This window comes from Aythya ferina, assembly GCF_964211825.1.
Source record: "Aythya ferina genome assembly, chromosome: 10".
In the NCBI taxonomy this organism is placed as follows: domain Eukaryota; kingdom Metazoa; phylum Chordata; class Aves; order Anseriformes; family Anatidae; genus Aythya; species Aythya ferina.
Genome location: NC_140306.1, coordinates 19031419 through 19053217, shown reverse-complemented (window position 1 = coordinate 19053217; position 21799 = coordinate 19031419). Strand labels below are relative to the sequence as shown.

At 37.6% G+C, this 21799-nt stretch overlaps 1 protein-coding gene across 1 annotated transcript in view; it reads right to left on the bottom strand.

Moving 5' to 3' along the window:
- The window catches only part of LOC311441842 (uncharacterized protein), a 148318-nt gene extending 128408 nt beyond the window's left edge, over nt 1–19910 (bottom strand). Inside the window, exon 1 of the transcript XR_014696247.1 lies at nt 19742–19910. The gene's annotated coding sequence lies outside the window, so the exon portion shown is untranslated. The remainder of the gene's footprint in view (nt 1–19741) is intronic.
- Between the last annotated feature and the right edge of the window lie 1889 nt (nt 19911–21799).

Genomic DNA, 21799 nt, shown 5'->3' with positions numbered 1-21799 from the left:
AGAACAAGAGTTACATTTTCTGCTAACTACAGAAATCAGGAGTACAAGATGCTTAAAAAGGGAGTGTTTCTGACAGGAATATTGGGGCTAATTAATGACATACTGTAATTAAACACCTTTTTACAGTCTGTGGCCTTAATTCAGCAAAACTGAGCTTCTCTGACCAAAACTATTTGTATAAAGCTGATTTAAATTTTGTTAGTCTCTGAAGCCCAAGGCTGCACACAGACTGCACTCAGTGCATGTGCAGAGCAAAAGGGAGAAATTTCATGGAGAAATAAAGGAGTTCACAGCTCCTGATGCACACTTTTACAGATTAATAGGAAATTTATGCTTAATTCAAAAGAACAAACTATTCCTACTAGAAAAAAATTATGGCTATTCTGAAACTTTCTTTTCAGGAAGTCCGTTCTTATCTGAATAGTCTGGGTTTCAATAATAGGTGAATAAATTTTTTTTTAATTTTTTTTTTTAATTACTTAGGTAAGAATCTACAAACTAGCTTATACCATGAAAAACACAAGTTGTTTATGTAGTAAAAAATGTAATGTTATGCATGTAGACATTATTAATTATAAAACTATACCTTACATAAAATAGGAAGTAATTTTCAAGACAGAAATCATTTCACAATCCTATCTGAAACCTTCTAGTCATGGGAAAGTATTACTATCCCCACATTGCCTTTGTGTCATAACAGTTCATTCTCAATTCCAGTGCTCTTAGCAAGTTGTTTAGCAGACTGACATTTCAATGCCACACACGGAAACAAACCCACTTTCCTCTTCATCCATATCTTTAAGTCTTTGGGTTTTAAGGATTTTAAGGAAGAAGTTAAAAAGAGATGCCAATATAACTTGCAAAAACACTATAGCCTATGAGATTCCACAAACTGCACTAGAATCTTTAACTTCAGCAGGATGACTGGAAAAACACACGCAACACTCTGCACACATGCAAGTGGTTCAATAGATCAGTATTTAAATGACCTGCTAAAGGTATATTGATTTTGTCCACACTAAAAGGTCTTCAGATTTACTCTGATTAACTACTTCTTGTAAGTTTATGACCACTATTTTTTATCTGCAAGGCACAATGAACTATAATCCACTTTGTGTCACTGACTTGTGAACACATTTCATGTTAACCGCACAAGAATGTGCTCCAGATTCTAGCCTTAGTATCTGAACTACACAGTATTTAGAGTTTCTGTGCTCTTTCTGGATTAACAAACTATGAGAATTATTAAAAAGCATTAAAGGATAATTTGCTTCATTTTGTTGAGTACAATTATTCAACCAATTATGCAAGCATAGGAAGCAATTGCTGATAACTTATTTTTTCAGAAATAAGACCCCAAATTTTCATACCTTCCAATGTAATTGCTGTGAAACCTGAAGAGTAAGAACAGCCACTCTGTAAATACACAGACTTTGCAATTTAAATAAATGGTTATTTTTTCCCTATAAAATAAAGTGTTACCTGATGCCTGAAAGTTTCAGATGGCATCACAATTAGGCTTCAATTGCACAAAGAAAGTAACTACTTTGTACTGGTAATGGCTAAACACTATAATGATTTGTAAATTAAACTGTGCTGTAATTGCTTTAGAGTTATACAGTAAGTGAGAGTACAGCAATATCAGGCTTGTAAAACGGTGACATATTTGGTACAAGGCTACTTTAGAAGGGTGCTGGCAATGAACTTGAGCTCCACAGTGAGAATCCCAGCTACTCTCACTGTTCAGTTCTGCATCCCCATTCCCCAAACAATAGGTGAGGTTCAAACTGACAGGGAAGTTCCTTGGTTGCCAAGTCTGGAGACTAGGATATGGTTAAAACACACAGAGAAAGGACCTGAATAAACCCTTCTCTTGGCCCACTGCTTCTCCAACTTCCTCTGTTCTCTGTTAACCTTAAGGTTAGCAGTGATACATTCTGCTAACTGGCAATATCTCCTTTCTGTTCCTGCACAACCCAGTTCCAAACCCTTCCCACTGAAAGCCACACAGCCGTGCATGTGGTCAAGTCAAAGCTCTCTTCCTCATGTTCCAGATTACACATAGTGCTTGGCCATCAGCATCTTTCTGTTCCTCACTTTTCTCCCTTTCTTCCTTGGAAAACCGTACTTTACAATTTTCTGATCCACTTTATCTCCCACTTTGTGTCTCCTTTGTAGCAACATACAAACACCACTTCATTCCACATTTCCATTACACTCATATGCCAGCATTTTTTAAACTTTCATCCAACAATCTCTCCATCATCACTATTGTTCTCAAAAGAAAACATGCCCTCTCTCACATCTTACTCTTCTTCCACTTCCAGTTCACCACCAGCAAGGGGATGTCTGAACTGGTAATTTTTCACACTCTTATCTTCTTACTGCTCCCCAGGACAGGTTCCATTTTCAGCTCCTTTTCTGCATTTCTTTATTCAGTCTGTCATGGCAGTCAGCTTTTCTTCAGAACATCCAAAACCTATCCATTTTTTTTCTGTCATCATTATCAAATTCCTATTGTCATGCTGCCCCCACAGCACTGCAGTTTCCTCATTTCCCTTTGCTCAGATTCTTACCTCCTCAGCCAAACATCGCTTAACTTTAAATACTTCCAACTATAACTACAGGCTGCTGGTTCCTGTCCTTGCTTTTCCAATCTTTCAGTTCTTCCGTTTTGCCTTTGAAATTTCTTCTGGCCCAGTTCCTCATGCACACTTGTCCAACTTCTCCATTCATATTCCCTGCACAAGTCACATACCTGGATCTTTTGTCTTCTGTCCACTCTCACAATTCTGTGCCCTGTATAATCATCCTCCATGCCTGGATCACCTTTCCTCCTGTCTTTCTAAAGACTCTCTTGTTCTGATCCTGACATCATCAACACTGCAAAACTGTGCATGTTTTCAGGAGTTTGCTCTCTTGGCTATGGCTCTCCGTCTGCATTCCCCCCAACTTAATTTGTTAACTGTTTCTTTCTTGACTGTGCTAGCTTTATGAAATTGAGTACAGACCAAAGCTTTGTTTTACCTCATTTCAAAACAAAAACAAGCAAACCTTGGTATTATGAAATCGGTAATGCTAACTATTCTGAGCATGCTGAATAATTGGAAGCAAAGAATAAAGAAGGGATACTAAAAATTAAATTACATAAGGAATCAAGTATTTTAAGAAAAAAATGTGTAGCCAGAAAATGATTTAGCTGGAGATGACCTAGAAAACACTGCTATTTTGCAAAATTACAGAGGCAGAAGTTCTAATTTACTTAATGGAGTACTTGTATTTATCTTTATTAGAATAAGAATCTCTTAGTTGCCTGGCTTTATTCATGAAGTTATTCCACCAAAGCTTATGCATTGTTTAGATTGTCTGGCCTAATCAATGATAATGTCTATAATTAAATCAGAATGCTATCATTCAAACATACTTAATTTGGAATATATTATAGATTTAAAAGTGTAAACAATGACAAGGAAATAGTGAGCTTAATACAGCAATTAGAGAAAGGGTTTCATTAAGGGTCACCCCAGCATATGGATTCCATTTCACAGAAAATATCTGCCAAAGCCATGCAGAAGCCACAGGGGTTATTCTGTTACCACGGAATGTGAGTGCATCTGATCTTACAATACTACAGGAGAAGGAGAATGTGTAAATACTTGCTCTCTGATGTCAACAGAAAGCTGTCCGCTGAAGCCACCACACATCAGAATAAGAAAGGAGTCACATCACGATGTAAAATTCTTTCAGAAGTGGCAACAGGTTCCTCCTGGTTATTGAAAGTAGTGCAGTGCATCTGCTGCCTGGCTGTACACCAGTGGTGTCAGGACTAGGGGTCAGTACTACTTTTACACTTCCCCTTTCCCTCCATCTACCGTGCTGGGAAAGCACACATGCTGTTCTCAAGCCACATTCTGCATGCAATGACAGGGTTGATTTCCCTGTCATTAGAAGGGACTTCATGACAGTATCTTTCTGTAATTCCACAAATTTTAGATTTCTTTGAATCTAAAAATCCACCAATAAATTGAAGATTGGGGCCAGCTGACACGCTATAGGAATGGGCCCTTTGGACCTCAGAAATAGAGGAACCTATGAATTTTTTAAAATTCGCTTTTGGGGAGGGATAGTCCACATCTGCTAGCAAAATGTTTAGCTTTTTCATTGTTATTAAAACAAACAAACAAACAGGAATAGTGGAGGTATAAAATGATGTAACGTGAGACTTCTTTATACAGCAACTGATAGCTTTAACATCAAGACCACTGACCCCAAATCAGCTTGTCTACAACCTCTTCGAGACCGGATTTCAGAATTTGCCTTGTTACAGTACAAACACCTCCTGCTGAACAGGGAAGGACCCGTTTACATGGCTTGGCGATGCGGGTTGCCCCGGGCTTTGGGACGAAGGCCTGGCGCGCCTCGGAGGCTCCCGGCCGCCGCTCTCCGGCGCCCCGCGGTGGGCACGGCGCAGGGCGCGCTCCCGAGACACCGCCTTGTGGGAGCGCGCCTCGGCACCCGAGGGTCTGCGGGGACCAGCGCGGCCGAACCCAGCCCGGGCAGTGGAAAGGGGGCAGGCGGAATTAACAGGGGAGGGTGGGATGCTTCAAGCAAAACTTGATTTGGTGTTTTAAGTGGAATTGGGATTTGGCCAGTGCTACGATGCTACTGTCCCTTTCCCTTGAAAAAAGACCTTTCTCTCAAGATCGCTAGAGCAAAGCTTTGCATTTTATTTGAAAAAGACCCGAGGGTGACTTCACGCTAAGTAATGACATCGGTTCTGTATTCGGCCCCACGCGTGAGGAAAGCCCCGTGCAAGCACAGATTCAGCAGCATCCTGCACCACGGGTACACGCAGCAGCCCAGGGCTGCGGACCCTGTTCCACCATGCAGCTCTCACAATTCCCCATGCACAGATTCCCTTGGGTCTGGAACCCCTCTTTTCCCACACACGAGGAGCCTAACTGCTGAATTCTCTCTAAGTAGTACTAATATTGGTTTGGAAGAGCACTTAAAATGCGATGATACTAGTTCATTAGAGTTTGTGTTTCCAGGATGTTTTGGGATTAGTGGTTAAAAAAAAAAAAAAAAAAAAGTCTCAGAAACAAGCTAGAGCAACTGCTGTGTATTAAAACAGGATGGAAAAAGTTATTCTATTGATGCCAGCTATGTTAGTCCACTAGCTAAATGATTAATGTTGATAATTCCTCTCCAGCAGACTCATTAAACCTGGACTTATTTTTCTTAGAGGCCTTTGACATTTCCTACTTTCTTAATATCAGAGGTAATGACAGTGGCGTGATTATATACTTATTCCTTTCCACCTTCAAGCAGTTTTCTTTGGCAAGAGTTACTTTTTAAGCAGAAAACCTGCACACGAGTATTCATTCTTTCCCAAAAACTGTTACAGCTCCATTAGCAACACTAAATGGCAGTGCCTTAGAGGAATGCACAACAACCCTTCTAAAAATTAAATAGTCAAGGTATTCAGAGCAGTACCATGAGAAAGATATTTTCTACAGAACTGCAATTCATAATGGTAAAGGGTTTTCTGCCCCCTCCCCCCAAGTTTCTTTTAGATCCTGTTGTCAAAAAATGTCCAAGTTAAACAAAGAAGAAATTACAGAATGAATCTGGAGCTTAGCCTTGAAGAATTAGGTTTCACTCTAATTGAGATCATACGCTGCATGTGCAGTTTTGGCACATAAGCCATATTAATCAGAAACTCTTTAATCGTGGATAATTTCTCCTGTGTGTGCCAGATCGGGCATTCTGCTGCTGGCCCAGCTTCTAAGTCTGTTTAAGAGTCCACCTTTGACTTCACAAACACCCGCTTACAAAATTGGGGTCAACTTCCTCCTATAAAGGTATGTTACGCTGGCGCTAAAAAAATTCCCTTAATGATTAAATTGCATCTCATATGGAAATAAAAATGTGCAGATTCCAAAGGAGTGACTATTTCTAGTGACTACAATTTGTGTTGGAAGTAGCCCTCGCTCAAGCCCATCTATGAAGTACAAAACAGATGAAAACCAGGGAAGATGATCCAATAGCCACAATATGAAATTTGATGACTGCACCAAGCATCATTTAATTGACTGTTATTATACTACTGCAGAGATCCAAGTCCAAAAAGAGTAAACAGAACACAAAAATTCGTCTTGCATTCAACTTAAGATTTAATGGGCAGAGTGAAAACATGCCGGTATCTACCGGATTTTCATACCTTTGCTATAGAGATGAAGACAGAAATAGCAAAGCAGACAATGAAGTGCCCCACATGCATGGATGAAACCCTATTTCTGACAGATTAAACTAAATTATGAATTTGGATTCATGATAACTTCAATGGAGCCCACAACCTTGGTCCAAAAGGTTGGCTGTTTGCAAGAAATCAAAATTAACTGCATTCCTCCTACTGAAAAATACTATCACACACATCACTTATGCCTTTTATTAGGCTGTCAGTATACTTAAAACTTTAATAGTCACAATGCCTACACAGAACCATAAAACATAGCTTAGATTTGTCCTAATGCACAAGCAACCTTTTATAATAAATAGATCTTTCCATACGTTTCTGCACCTGTAGGTTCAAAATGAGCTTTTGTCCCCAGTGTTACATTTTATATTTAAGCTACTCAACAGTATGACACCCATGAAAGATAAAATTGCTATTCCAGAATTGCCCTTATATGAATTTTAAAGTAATAAAGCAAAACCAACTGCAGCACAACATATAAACTTTTAAAAAGAAAAAAAAAAATTAAGGGAACCCTCTCTACCCAAGCATACCACTTCCATGAAACATCACACACACTGCACTAATGCCCATAATTTATTCTAGTGGTGACTGCTAGACTTTCCATTATAAAATTTCCAGCTTCAGACACCCCTCCTTGTTTCTACAACTTTGTATTAACTAGCTCCAGCCTGCCTCATGCACCTCGTGTCTCTCTACTCCCACACTTCTCTACAGCAAATTTTTGTGTTCCCTTTCCTTCTTCACACATTATTATCCACCTTCCTCTCTGTATTTCATATAAGAAGGCTGTTCCAAATGTTCTTTTTTCACCTAACTCAAGGATTTTTCTAATCCGCTAAAGTTTATCCTTTCCTTCTTTGCCATATAAATTAGAATTTGTTTCCTTTCCCCTCTCAAATTTGTTTTATTACAGGTATATTCTGTTTCTCAAGGAGGAATTGAAGTTCTCCATGTTCTTGGCTGAGAAATCAAGAGCCGCAAGCTACCTGCACAAGAGCAGAAGAACAGATAAAACCAAGAGCTTTAGCTCCCACAGTCTCTCCAGATGCTTTAGTCGTGCCTTTTCTTATCAATGTTTTTCAGAAAGAGGTGGTTCTCTGTCTCTTCTGGATTTGAGATTTTTGTTTCTTTGTTTTTATTTCAACCTTTTCATTCCACTACATTTTCATCAAGGAGGAAAAATCAATCATAGTTCACTGGGAATTCAAAAGTTACCTCTATTCAGAGGAGCTGCCTTCTTTGGAGCCAAGAGGCCTGTATCACAGAAAGAGACAGAGAGGGAACAAGAGAAACATAAGGAATTTCTCTAATACTATCCACTTATTTTTGCTAGCTGTTTTCTTGTCTTTACTTAGCTCTAATTTTCAGGTGATTTCCACAAGCATTTAGCACATGCATAGTACTGCTCTTTGTCAGGTTTATTATGTGTTTCAACAAGAGACACAGACCAATGGCACATGCTTATAAAAAACAAGCAAACTTTTGGTATAAAGACAGTTGTGGTTTAACCTAGCAGCCAGCTAAAGACCACACAGCCATTCAACTCATTTCCATGTCCCACCCCTGAAGGACAGAACTGAAAAGTGCAAGAGCTTGTGAGTTGAGATAAGGACAGTTTAATAAGAAAGAAAGGAAAGAGAAAAGAAAAAAAATAGCAACAACAACAACAAAGAATAAACAAAGCAAGTGATGCACAACTCAATTGCTAACCAGCAGCCGATGGATGCCCATCCCATCCCTAAGCAATGGCAGATCCACCTCCTTGCCAACTCCCCACAGTTTCACTGCTCAGCACGATGCCACATGGCATGGAATAGGCTTTTGGCCAGTCTGGGCCAACTGTCCTGGAGCCGTCCCCTTCCAGCTCCTTGTGCACCCCCAGCCTCCTCACTGGCAGGTGGTATGAGAAACCAAAAGCTCTCAAATCAGTGTAAGCATTACTCAGCAACAACCAAAAATCAGTGTGTTATCATCATTTTTCTCATCCTAAATCCCCCAAATAGCACCACGCTAGCTACTATGAAGAAAATGGACTCCATTCCAGGCAAAACCAGGACAAAGATTTATGAAAACTCCAAATATATATTACATACAAGGATTTCCAATGATCACGTCTTTCTTCCAATTTATATCATGTTACCTTAAAAGAAATACAGCAAAATTAAACTCTCACAAGCACCATGAAATGGATAAAACCCACTGCAAGTATTTCAGTCATTCTCCCATACTGTCTCCTGAGAAAGCAAAGCACAACAATACAAATAGGAAAATGCTTCATTTTATAAACGTGTAATACTGTTTACAGTAATACTGTAAACTTTTGAGAAAAAAATCCAGTGGTATGGAAAAATGGGAATTAAAGCTTCAATTTTACCATGAGACTTCCTATTAAAACTAAGTCTCTGTCAGACTTTTTCTGGAGACCACTCTCTCAGGAAGCTGATTTTCCTTCAAGATAACAAAAACAAACAAAAAAAGAGACTACTAGGGCTGCTACCAGAGAGTTTCAGTCAGTCATGAGTGATAAAGCAGTAACAATTCTTGCATTTTATGAACACAGCTACTAACAAATCTACTCTTTTTTATTTAAACTATTTAATTACATTTCTGTCTGAAGCAAAATTCTCATGATGGCTATATGGAGAAACTAGGAGAATTAGAACTCCTACGTACTAAGGAGATTACCACAAAAAATAAAAATAAGAAAAAAATTTCTAAACATCTGAAAGTTTCAACATCTTCCAGTGGAAGACAGGCTGTGAAGCAACTACCAGAGGCTTTTGTGGTCCTTGCTTGGAATGCAAGAAATTCTGAGTAAAGAGTGCAGCGTTTTCATGCTCTCTTAATGCTTTTCTTCATGGCAGCAGCCTCCAACTGGAAATAAGCAAGTCTTCTGTTCCAGACAGTTCAAATGTTTCCACAAGGAAATGTGAAAGGAATGAAAATGTAAAACAAACAAACAAAAAACAAAATGAAACAACAACAACAAAAACACTTAAGGATGGCAGAGGTTAGAGAGAGAACCGCCACAGAATCTGCTCAGCCAGGTAACCTGGAAAGAGTGCCTTCACCTTCTGCATGGTCCAATTGCCAACAACTGAGAGAGCTCTCCCAGGTAATCGCTGAGTAGTAATACCATGGCATATAGAGCCGGAGCAGAAAATGCATTCAGTTACTCTTAAAAGCAAAGTCAGGACTCAAAATCAAAACTAAATTACCTTATCTTCGTAAGTTCCTGCCCATCAGCCAACTCGTGGTGTCTGTCTATACACACATGCACTCTTGGCCTGCAGGAAAGGTAAGGCAACTGAACACAAAACCTGAATTAGAGAGTTAGTTATCTGAATAGCATCAAGTTTTGCTATGGGCCAAGAACATGAAGACTGATGATTACCACAGATCATCTGAAACTTAATTCATTAAGTCACAGTAATCTTATTACAAGTTGCAAACATGAAACTTCCATGCCTTTGTTCAGCCTGGTTGGTTTGGTTGCTGTTGGTTTGAGGTTTTTTGTTTTGTTTTCTAGAGCCAAGAAAAGAGATTCTATGTATCTTTGACAGATGCAGAATTTAGTTTTTAAGTAAGGCCAGGAATCAGGTAGGACTTTAACCACTGCCTTTAATAAAATAAGCTCTAGCCTCCAGCTTAATGCTGTAGCGAAGTTCAGGCTTCATTAAAAAGCTTGGGAATGGGTTAGGGAAACATCTGACTATGAACAGATAAGTTTCATAACTGTAACTGCTGTACAGTACAAGCTTATGTTATAGCTATTGAAGTCTATTTTGCACATTCACAAACTCAGTTTCTGCTTTTTTTCCTTCACTTTCAAGCTTTATATCTCATTTATTCCAGAATAGTTTCACCATGACACTATCCCATGTTAAAGTCTATTGATGCTTTTTCTGAACTTGTAGAAGTTCACTAAGTAAATAACAACAAAACTCAGTCCATAAACTACCTTATCTAGGGAAAAATATCTTCTTGCATTGGATCAGCTAATGAGAAAGGGTAACACAAGCTGCCTTTTTGTTTTTGAATGGGAAGCAGAGAACTGGAAACTATGGGTCACCTCACCAGAACCCATGGAAAATTTGCTTTACATCTGCCTTTCAAACTATCATGGCTTTTTCTTATCTGGATATCTAAGTGTAATAGGAAAAGTGTGTAACCTCACTGATTTATGGTAAAATTGACTGTGTGTCAGCACTAGTTATCTTACTATTTCTTTTAGTAACACTTAGCAAAAATGATAATGTAAACCTCCAAAGCATAACAGTGCGCCAACTATTGGCCATCAAACTTTAGAGTCATATTTCAAAGCTCATCATTTGGAGTCAAAGAGAAACTAGTTGCAGACAGCTGTGCTCATTAGTGATTTCTGAATATTTAATACAAGTAAAAGATAAAGGCTGAAATCTTTGACTCATTGAAGTCTAGGGAAGTTCTATCACTGATTTCAGCAGGGCCGAGGTATCACTGAAGGCATTAGGGAAGTCTCTGTCAATAGATGTAAACGAGTAAAAATGTGTCTTCTGAAAGAATGTTAGCTTCCAAGTCTCCCGTCAGATAATGGCACCATTCACCAGCAAGAATGACATGTTTAATCTGATGGATTGAACATCCTTTAATCCTTCCAGCTATCCATTAAATTGTTTATTCTCAGTGTAAATTGTTCCAGCCATAAATTTACACCAGCTAAAGTGCCTATCATTCTGGTTTATGCTCAGCCACAACCACAACCACAATTTTTGTATTTTCTAACACACATCTACAGATTTTCAAAGTAAGCTCATACTGTCTAAACTTTAAATCCTAAAGCAGGCCAAATTAAAGCTGCATTTTCCAATGAGAGTATTCCAACTTTCAGGAAATACAATCTGTTTTTAAAAGGCACACTTCTTATATTGCACCCCAAATGCTTGTGTCCTGGAGTCTCCAGATTGGAGGAGCAGCCAAAAATCTCTATAAATGCCTGTATTTTTATTGCTCTGGGCTCATGCTAGTGTTCACGAAAGTTAGCACTGATTCTTGACCAAAGTATTTGGAGAGGATTTGCAATGCAGCCACCTTAATAGTGTTCGTTATAAGGTGAGAGAAAGGAAAACATATTTCCATAGCACAAACTATTGGGGAGTTTTCTGGAGAAGTTGAAGGACGATCTTCTCGACTTCCTCCATCCAATCATATTTAACCATTTTCTTTTGAGAGTATGGAATTTTTGCATGCCCCATAAAACAAATTTTACTGAGGAGTGAGGGGCAGGGGGATACATACCCCTACTAAAGTCAGGGCATTAGCTCTCCCTACTGGCATCAAGATTTCAGCTCTGTTATTCTGAGTGGTACACAATAATAATTTTATATCAAATTTCTACATATCTATTACTCCATGGACTTCTCAGGAATTTCGGTGTGTTTGTGTTACTGACTAGAAACAAAGCAAACTGGAGCGTTAATAGCTAACTACATCACCTTCCTTTTTTCTGAGATAAAACATGCATAAGAAACAGTAGTGACAGGCACCCTAAATTCACCACACATTTTGAGGCCAGTCTCTGATGCCTCAAGTCCTCTGTTGCAGTTTGCCAAAGGACATGACGTTTCTCCACTGGCAGACTCAAAAGCACAGTAAGCTTGCTGATCAGTTCACATACACAATCCACCACTTGGTGCATTATATCCTTGCATGATACCACAGACAGCACAAGCCAACTACAGTTACCAACTCGGACAGCAACTCTATCCCAACTATAGACTAAACTTTTATGGCACAAATCCCGGATTCAGCTCCTGGCAGCTGATAATGGCAGAAGATCTGTGCAAAACCTGGGCAGCAGAAAGCCCAAGCGTCCTTTAAGTTCTGCTCCTTATTTGCTTCCCTTCTTGTGCCTCACTCACCCAGCACCTTGTTTCCCAGTTTCCCATCACCAAGCAGCCTGTAAGATTTACAGTGTCTACCAGGCAGAGCGCTGCTGTGTCTAAAGGTTTTTTTGTTAAAGGCAGCGATGCTTTGCAATCTTGACTGTCTAGAAGGTACTGGGTCACAGCAGCCTTAAGAGGAAACAGATCTTTGTGGGTTAATGATGATTATCACTGAAATATTCAGCACAGTAGCTGCAACATGCTCATCCCAGTGCCAGCTCTTTGTATTAAAGCATACTTTTGTCAGTAAATTTGTTTTGCAAGTGTGCTGGCACTTCTCAGCTCACAACTACACTAATGAAAGATAGAGGTGTATTTTGTTATAACTCAAAAATATGAGTTAAATTTTAAATTTATGTGGAAATGAAGCTATTATTTCATATAGAGACTTACTTCACTGATTTTCTTTTTTTCATACAGAGTTCTGATTTTCAGTCCTTTTATTTCCAATATTGACACAAAGTGAGGATTAGGAACTAAATTAGGAAAAGAATTGTGTTGCATCACTTTATACCACTCCAGGATTAGTTGCATTTCAGATTTCTTTTTTCCTTTTTATGAAATGGTTCTTTCTTTGGGAACATGTTTTAACAGAGCAACAGGAATCACACCTTTCTTACTATTTATTATTTCTACTAACGTGCAGCCTAGCAATCCAGTTAAGGCCAATTTATTTTCCTACCACACTTCCATTATTTGATAGAGAAGTAATTTTTTTTTTTTGTTTAATAAAGACTTGATTATTTTCTGGTTTTGGGATATGTCTTTTTAAAATATACCGACATATTATGCAAGGCTTTGGAAAGAAAACATTACTCTGAGACACAATTTTAGCAAAGCCTGTAATTTTCTATATCCCTTTTCCCTCAATTCTCTTTAAAAAGCAGTGAAGATGTTTACATTTAAATTTGATCTTCCTTTAGGATTTTTCCAACTCCACCTTTATTAACTCCTTCCTAAAAGAAGGATACCTCTATCTGTAAGATATCACACAGCTCTTTTTTTGCAAGAGAACCACAGAGCTAGGAAAGTAAATTTGACTTTAAATTTTTCAAAAATTTCAAACAAACACCAAGAGGAACAAAAGAAAAGTGGCACCTAAAAGTTGAAACTAGTCTAAAACATTATCTGTTGTTTAAAATTCTGATTCTGCAAATGGACATGCATGTGCTTAACACTGAGACTGTTACCATTTTCAGAGAGAACAAAAATTGTCAATCTCCTACTGACCTAAAAGCTTACTCCAAATAATTTAAATGCTCAAAGTGATGACAATAATGGCACAACATTACTGTCTTATTTCAATTTATGCATTTGAAACAAATAAAAATATTAGTCCTTACAGATCAAGGTTCAGTACATGCCAGAGCATTTGGTGTAATTCAAATATAGCTATTAACACCTCTGTAGAAGAAGTATTCATATTCAAAAATAATCTCCTACTAGTCTAATTTCCCACTGTATTAAATAACCAAAACTACACTGTGTCTTAACACATTTAAAAAAATCTTAATCCCCAATTTTTGTTATCTCATCATTGTGGCCTTCTGGCATGTTATCAAGTGACAGAGATATCCTGATTAATGCAGTAGATTGCTTCTAACCAGATGTAGCTTTCATGTCACATGCACAGAACAAAAAGCTTCCAAAAATATTTGATTTAAATCAATTTGCAAAACTGACAAATTATACAACTTAAAAAAAAAAAAAATCTCTTTTGAGTAGTAAAAGCAGTTCAAATGAATTTGGGGAGTGAACACATATTTTAAAGCACAGTCTTCCAAGTTTCTGTTTTATCATCGGCTATGCAAGAGTCCACCTGGAACACTTACAGCCATTTTGACATGCAACACTAATCTTCTGGGCTATAGAGCAATCAAAAGTAGACGTTAAATTAGGAAGTGTCTTTCCCATCCTATTTTTTCTTCCAGATATTGCATATTTTTGCTGTCACAGTTATCAAATAGCTTTTCTGCTACTGACATGATTATAAATAGCAATGTACAGTGTGTATATATATATATAAGAATAATATATAATATACATGTATATTGAGCATACATATAGTAATTCTATAATAGAATTACCAATGTACTCGTGTGACAAGCTGCATATTTTATCTGAAGAACTTTTAAAGACAAATTGGGAGAAACATTGGGCATTAGGATTAGCAATAAAGATGGCAACAGCTGCTAAAATCCCCAATGAGGACTATCTGCATAAGAAAACATAATGCTAGAAGAAAAGCCTATTACTGGATCTACTCACTTCAATGTTTTCTGTTGTTTTTTTTTTGTTTGTTTGTTTGTTTGGTTGGTTGGTTGGTTTTTGTTTGTTTAACTCATTTTATACATAATGTTTGTTCTTTTTATTAGCCCTGCCAAAGATGCACAGAAACGATGTCTAGAAATGTGTCAGAATGCCTCATTCATGTTGGCACCCATACAAGTCCGGGCCCTGAGGAAACTCAAAAATGCAAAGTGAATTGTAGTCAGACCTGCTAATTTGTCCAGTCAGGGGACAGAAACATGACAAACCAGGAACCATCAAATCTTTTTCACTCCACAATGTGAAATCCAAAAACTAATTAGTGTTCCAGCAAACCTGGAGCCTGAATTGATGAAGAGTTTGGACATTTCATTAGACTCACACTAGGTTTCCAGTGCATGTTCACATCAGTTGTTGCACATAGCCGTACTGAGAAAGAAATGCCACTGTAGTGAAACCAGATCTTTTCACAGTAGTATGATCTTACAGTCCTGGGCAGACTTCCAAGGCTTTGGAGTACTGATTTGGTTGGGAAATATTTCCAGAAATCAGAAGCTTATCCGAAACTCACTCAAGTCACTGTATAACTGAGACAGAGATGTTTGCCATTACAACCACAGCTCTCGGTCCTCTGGTACCTAGTGCCATGGTGCAATAACAGCAGTGCTCCACCTGACCATGTATTTGCAGTTCCAGACTTTCAAAACAACATTAACACAAGGAAGTTTACAACAAAGTTGATAGCATCTTTGAATTATCCTTTCTGCAAAGTCTTTTTCACAAGGCTAGATCATGAATTGCAAGTACATAGTGCTAGACCACTGTATGTCACAGAAGGGGCTGGATGGGGAGCTCACACTTCTGAGTAACTTCATATAGTGGATGGTTTTAAGATTCACATGGTGCTTACTTGTGCAGATGTCTGTGATTCTATACAGAGAGAGACACACAATACTAACAGATTATACCTCACTGCTGACCCCTCTGAGGATAAATACAAATATTAACCAAGAGCAAGGACTTCCAGAACTCTAGCCACTCTCTGTGGTTGTTTGGTTTCAGATCTGTGCTTTCTATTTAGAATCATAGAACCACAGAATATCCCGAGTTGAAAGGGACCCATAAGGATCATCGACTCCAACTCCTGGCACCACACAGATCTACCCAAAATTTTAGACCATGTGACTAAGTGCACAGTCCAAACACTTCTTAAATTCAGACAGGCTTGGTGCAGTAACTACGTCCCTGGGGAGCCTGTTGCAGTGTGCAACCACCCTCTCAGTGAAGAACTTCTTCCTGATGTCCAGCCTAAATCTCCCCTGCCTCATCTTGACACCATTCCCACGGGTTCTATCACTGGTGATTATTTCTTACTGGGTCACAATCCCTCCTGCATAGTACAGGTCAGCTGAACTACTACCCTACCTCTGAAAACACAGAAGAAACAAAGCTGCTAATCATCAGTTAAAATACAGCACAACAGTCACAGGTTAAACAACAAAGCATATCCCAAGTAGGATGGTAGCACGTGATGAAAAGGATAGTGGCACACATGCATCCTCACTGTATATGTTTCAGCTAGTAGAGAAGTAAAACCTGAGCCTAAGACTTGTAAGTTCAGACATGCTTGCTAGCAGGGCTTTGCGTGTTTTCAAGACTATTTCAAGAGTCTGCTTACAGACAAAAACACATTTATTACTGCACAGTGAAGCTCACATCCAAAAGATGAACAAATATTTCATCCAAAGAGTTTATTAGTTCAGTAGATAGTTCTGCAAACACACCAAGAAGTCCTGCATGCAGATCCCCCCCTTTTTCTTTAAGTTTTTTCACTCTTTCCTGTGTGTAACACCTCAGATAAATCCACATACCAAGCTAAAGTCAAGATGGACCTAGAATAAATCTACATAACTGTTGGAAACAATCAACTCCTGACTATAAATGTCAAAGCATTCAAGAGCTCTACTAAGTAGTTCTGGGTGTTACTGAACTTTTGTAGAAAACATTTTGATGCATCCAGATTTCTCTCTGCTCAGCTCAATCTAGATAAATTCAGAGCTGCACAATTTTGCCAGTGCACTGCTTTTGCTTCAATGGGACACATTGGTATACCCACTAAATAATTTAAATTCTAACATAACATTGGCTCCTTTGAACAAAGCAAAAGGATTATTTGTATTTCAGATGCTTTCCATGTTTCAATGAAGCAGTACCCCACAGCAAAAAATATATCTCAGCATGAGCACAAGAAGTGAGCAGAGAGCATTGTTGCACACTAAGCTACACTGAGCACTGCTTTATGGTTGTTAGCTAAGCACATGTCAACTGATTTTTAAAACACTGATATTTTACAAATATATATATATTTGTAAAGAAATATTATCTGCCTACCTATTACAAACTTCTGTGTAGAATATCATACAGATATTTCAGGAACCCTTATTGCAGTGACTGCTGTTTATACCACCTCTTTGGGGCAGATGCAGAAGCTGGCCCTGTTGAGAGGATGGACCACTCTGGCCCGTTGGCTGCTGGAGCAGGGTGTCTATCCATTTCTTCTCTATCTTCCATTTATCTATTTGTTATATTTATCTTCACACTTCATTAAGCTATAATTGCATTTTAGTTTATATGTATGTTTATAGCAGGTGTTGGGTTCATTGTGGCTGGCATGTGAAAAGGCCAGCACTGGAAGAAAGATTTTAGCATTGGAAGAAATGAAAGTCTATGATTCAGACACAATTGAGTTTTATTTTTTTCTTAAAGCAGTCCATGATTCAGCTGAGGTTATAAGCAGTATAGCCTCATACCATGTAAGAATTAAGCCTAAATGTAACAGTATATTTACTCTTTGCATCTAATCTCAGATTTTGTCCATGTAAAGTCCCTTTCCCTCTTCCAGTTGCTGAGACCCTCCACTAACTGCCGTATGGCTTCTCACTTCCTCCAGGTCTAATAATTACAATACATACATGCCTAAGTTTGTTTGCTCTGCCACCTAATTTAATTTTACCTGATCACTGCCAAATCAAATGCCATTTTTGCTCACACAAAGTTTAAAGGATGGCACAAAGGAAAGAGTAACAAAACTGTTCTACTCATATTGGTTTTGTATTTTACTTAAGGTTTATATTTTTGCAGTTTTGCATGTTTAGAAGTGATCTTACTTTTAAATTATCTCAAAACAAGGCTCTTTCAACATAGTTTGAAATAGAAGTGAAAAATCGTTGAAGCAATTTGTTCTTTGAAGGGAAACATTTCCGAAATCGTATTGTTAACAAGAAATGACTCAGAGAACTTCATTCCTAAATATTTGGGAAGGAGGACTGGGGAAATTATTTCACATTTACCAGACACTTCAATGATTATTCAGCACAGGCAGTATTTAAAGAGCAGAAAAAACAAAAGCAGTAAATCATCTCCACTATGACTGGCACTGTTTCAGCAGAATAGATCGATTTTTGGAAAGACAGTAAGGCTTACAAACTCAGTTGTACAGCCTTGGAGCTAAGAATGATTTATGCAGAGAGCCTGCAAGCCACCTACTTCTAGTGCTTTCAGTACGAACACTAGAGAATAGAGAATTAATTCCAAAACCACAGCATCATGTTTACACACAGAATACTGCTCCTGTCACGTTCAGGAGACTAGCTTCAAATTGCTTCATCACCATCACATATACAATTTGGGGGTTTAATTTAACTTGCAGTATGCATATGCACTCTCCTGTACATCTCAGAAAAAAAATCAGCTGCTGTGCTAACATGGAAGCAAAGCATACTTGTCCCAAACGTATGAAATATAATTCATTATTACAAACAAATGTTCTCCTCTTCCCTTTTCTTGGCAGAGTGCATCCAAGCACCTGGAGAGCTGGTGCTTCTGCTTCCTACCTAACTGTTGTGGTGGAGCTCGGGCACTGAAGAATCACAAACTGCCTCTGCCTTTCTGTTATGTTCCAGCAGTAACCCAGGTTTTCATGGATTTCTGTAGTAGTTCAATGAACTTGCCCTCCAGGCAAAATGATGCCCAATCTGGCCTTGTAATTTTCATCATTTCAGGAACTGTATTACTGTAAAAGGTCAGTTCTCACACACTAATCTTTTAAACAGTTCCCTGAGGCATTAATATTTCTTGTGGGCTGTTAAATACTTGGAACACAACCCAACATATGGTCATTAGTAACAGGTGATGACCAGATATGCCTGGGGACATAAAAGTTCCCATACTATCCTCCAGAAAATACTGTACTCTGTATTAAGTAGTCAGTAGTATTAGAAGTGCTTTCTCTCAGTTTTTTTTTGTCCTTTGCATATTTCCCTCTAAGCCCCAAAGAGCGATTACTGGGGGCAAATTGAATTCACATCCATATTTTGCTCAGAAAGCTTACTATGTTTGATGACTATGGGAATAATAGTATTATTCTCAGTATTGGTGTACCTACTCTTTAAATATAATTAATATATTTAAACATAAATATAAAAATATACATAAATATAAAATTATGCAAATATACAAATATATAAAACCAAATTCTTGTCAAAATACAACTGAAAACTGGAAAACCAAAGCAACACTGTTTTAACATTTGTGTCTTCATATAGTAATTAAAACTATAGTAAGAATATGTAAGACACTTAAAAGCACGGGAAAATAATTCTACATTAATTTAAAGCAAGCAGTTCACAGTAATGACTGTCATATTTACTTAATCTAAAGTGAAGCAAGATAGGTTTTTTGTCTTGCATGGATAAAAATAAAATTATATATATTTCTTTATATTATAGATTCTATAATTATATATTATAATTATTATATAAAATATATAATATATAATATATAATCATATATAAATGTTATATATAATTAATATACATGTAAATATATATTCTATATATTTCATCTTGCATTAGCACAAAGTGATATCTTTTTAAAACTAAGGTGATATTTTCCTGTTATATTACTGATAATGCCTGCAAAATAAACCTGTTAAATAAAAAAAAAACATGCTTGTTTCTGTAAGTTAATAAAAATCATGAGATGATTTAGAAATCTTCTTTTATTCCAGTATGGAAACTTGGCTTTATTATTATTATTATTATTTATTTATTTATTAGCTGAAAAGCACCTTAATATTGGTAAAGTGGTAATCAGTTTTTACAAGGATCCAGATACTGGTTCTATACTGAAAGAGGATTCTTTAAGTGAGATAAAATAGGAGGAATATCAAATAAGTAGTTACAGGCACTATCAAGTTAATTCACTTGATAAGAGCATCCTCAATTACCTCAAAACTGCCACTGGGGCAATTTAGATTGCTGCTGACGATTGAAAGCTGCCTAGATGAATGTGCATCTTCCTGCAGATTGACAAGATTTGTTGGCATCTTGTGGAAAAACAAGATATGCAGGGAGGAAGCTGGAGACATGACACTGTGATGATCCATAAATTCAGATCCCACCTGAAAGAGGTAAGGGACATGTTACTACTTCTCCTGGTAGTCAATAACAACAGACAAATTGGTTCCATGCAGAAGGACAAGAAATGATCCTATTTTCTGACAAAGTCCTTCCATTAAGGGAAAGGAGCCTCATCTGGTGCAATTTTCACAGAGATTTCTCTTTTTTTTTTTTCTTTTTTTTTTTTTTTTTCTTTTTTTCTTTTTCTTTCACTGCTCAGACCTAAACCTCTAAACAAGGTGCAAAGTATTACAACTAAGCCTAAGGGTGCATGGGGACTCTTCGTTCTCGGTGTCTGAGGGTAATGCTCCAATAACAGAAACTTAATAAATCGTAAAGCAATCTTTCCTTAATTCAGGTGCTCTTGATGACACAGGTCCATATGGCGGCCCATGCACCATCCCTCGCTTGAGGCAGCTTAAGAATCCAAACAATGATCTCATTGACCACGGAAGGGAAGAAGTCTGACTCTCTCATTCACACCAATTAAGAAGAGGTCTCATGAGAACCTGGGTCTCTGATTTCACAAGTCTTCTGCACTCAGAACTTCAGCTGAAATCAAGGGTAGCTAAGGTAACTCAGCATTTTTTATGTATAGTTTTCCTGTAAAAATTTATAGCAACTATTGCCTTGCATCTCTCTGCATGTTTCCCAAGATGTTTTTACACTCCCAGAACAAAAACAGACAAAAAACACCCAATCAAAAAGTCAAACACTTTTTTTTTTTCTTTTTTTCTTTTTTTTTTTTTCCCTTTTTTGGGAATCTTCTTAATGGTATCTCAAGTGATAAGAACACTGCAAAAGAAATACTTTTTATTTATATGAAAACTACTTAAATGAATCTACAATTTTGAACAATGGGATAAACTGGAAAAGCATGATTCTGAAAATGAAAAAAAGAATGTAGCATATATTTCATTGACTGTTAATCCTACCAGTTTGGTGTGAAATACCATCCTGATACAAAACTTAGCTCCTCCTGTTTATATCTTGCTGGTTTTGTTTGTTGTTTTTTGATTGTCTTGGGTGTTTTTGTTTGTTTTGGTGGTGGTGATTGGTTGGTCATTTTTAAAGAGCTACCTACAGGTATCTCAGAAGTAGAATTTAAGTGAATTCTTCTGCTTTCTTTGGTAAAACTTACTCTGAATTTTTTGTCTTTATTATTTCTGAGGTTTCTGTCGTCATGCTCTGTTCTCCCTGAGCACTGACTGCAGAACTGCAGCAGTTCTGCTGGTAGGACACAGTCTCTGCAATCTTTACTTCTAACAGAAAACAAATTTCAATACTTCACCTGATATGGTGTGTGATTAGAATAGTCCTTTTCTTACAACAAGCCTGAATAACACCCATAATTGCCTGTGAAATTACTCCCTTATCACAAGAAACAAGTTCCCCAGGATCTTTAAACATAATTTCTTAAATTGTTGAAAGTTTAATTAATATTATTAATATTAGACCATCAGACCACATACAGACTCAGATAGCTTACAGAGCAGCAACTGAAAACTAATGCTAGATAACCCTCTGTACAGCAACATCCATATGTATGCTAGGGAACCAGAAGAGAGAAGCCCGGAGCTGCCAGTGCAAACCCCCAGATGCACTTCTGCCCTGTGAGAAGGTCACAATTCACAGCCACTTGGCTGTAACACAAATAACTCTGCCTCAGCGTAGCAACTGAAGTGAATGAAAGAGTCTGTGTATGTGTGGGGAACATAAATGTGATATTAATTATTAATTTTGACAAGTCTGAATACCTTAATAATGTATTATTTTAAGCTGCAGGCTTTTTAAAAAGCCATTGAGGCTAAAACAAGCTGACTTTGTGGCTTGGACTCTCATTCTTCAGCGTATACCAAAACTCACTGTGACAACAAAATGGGTTG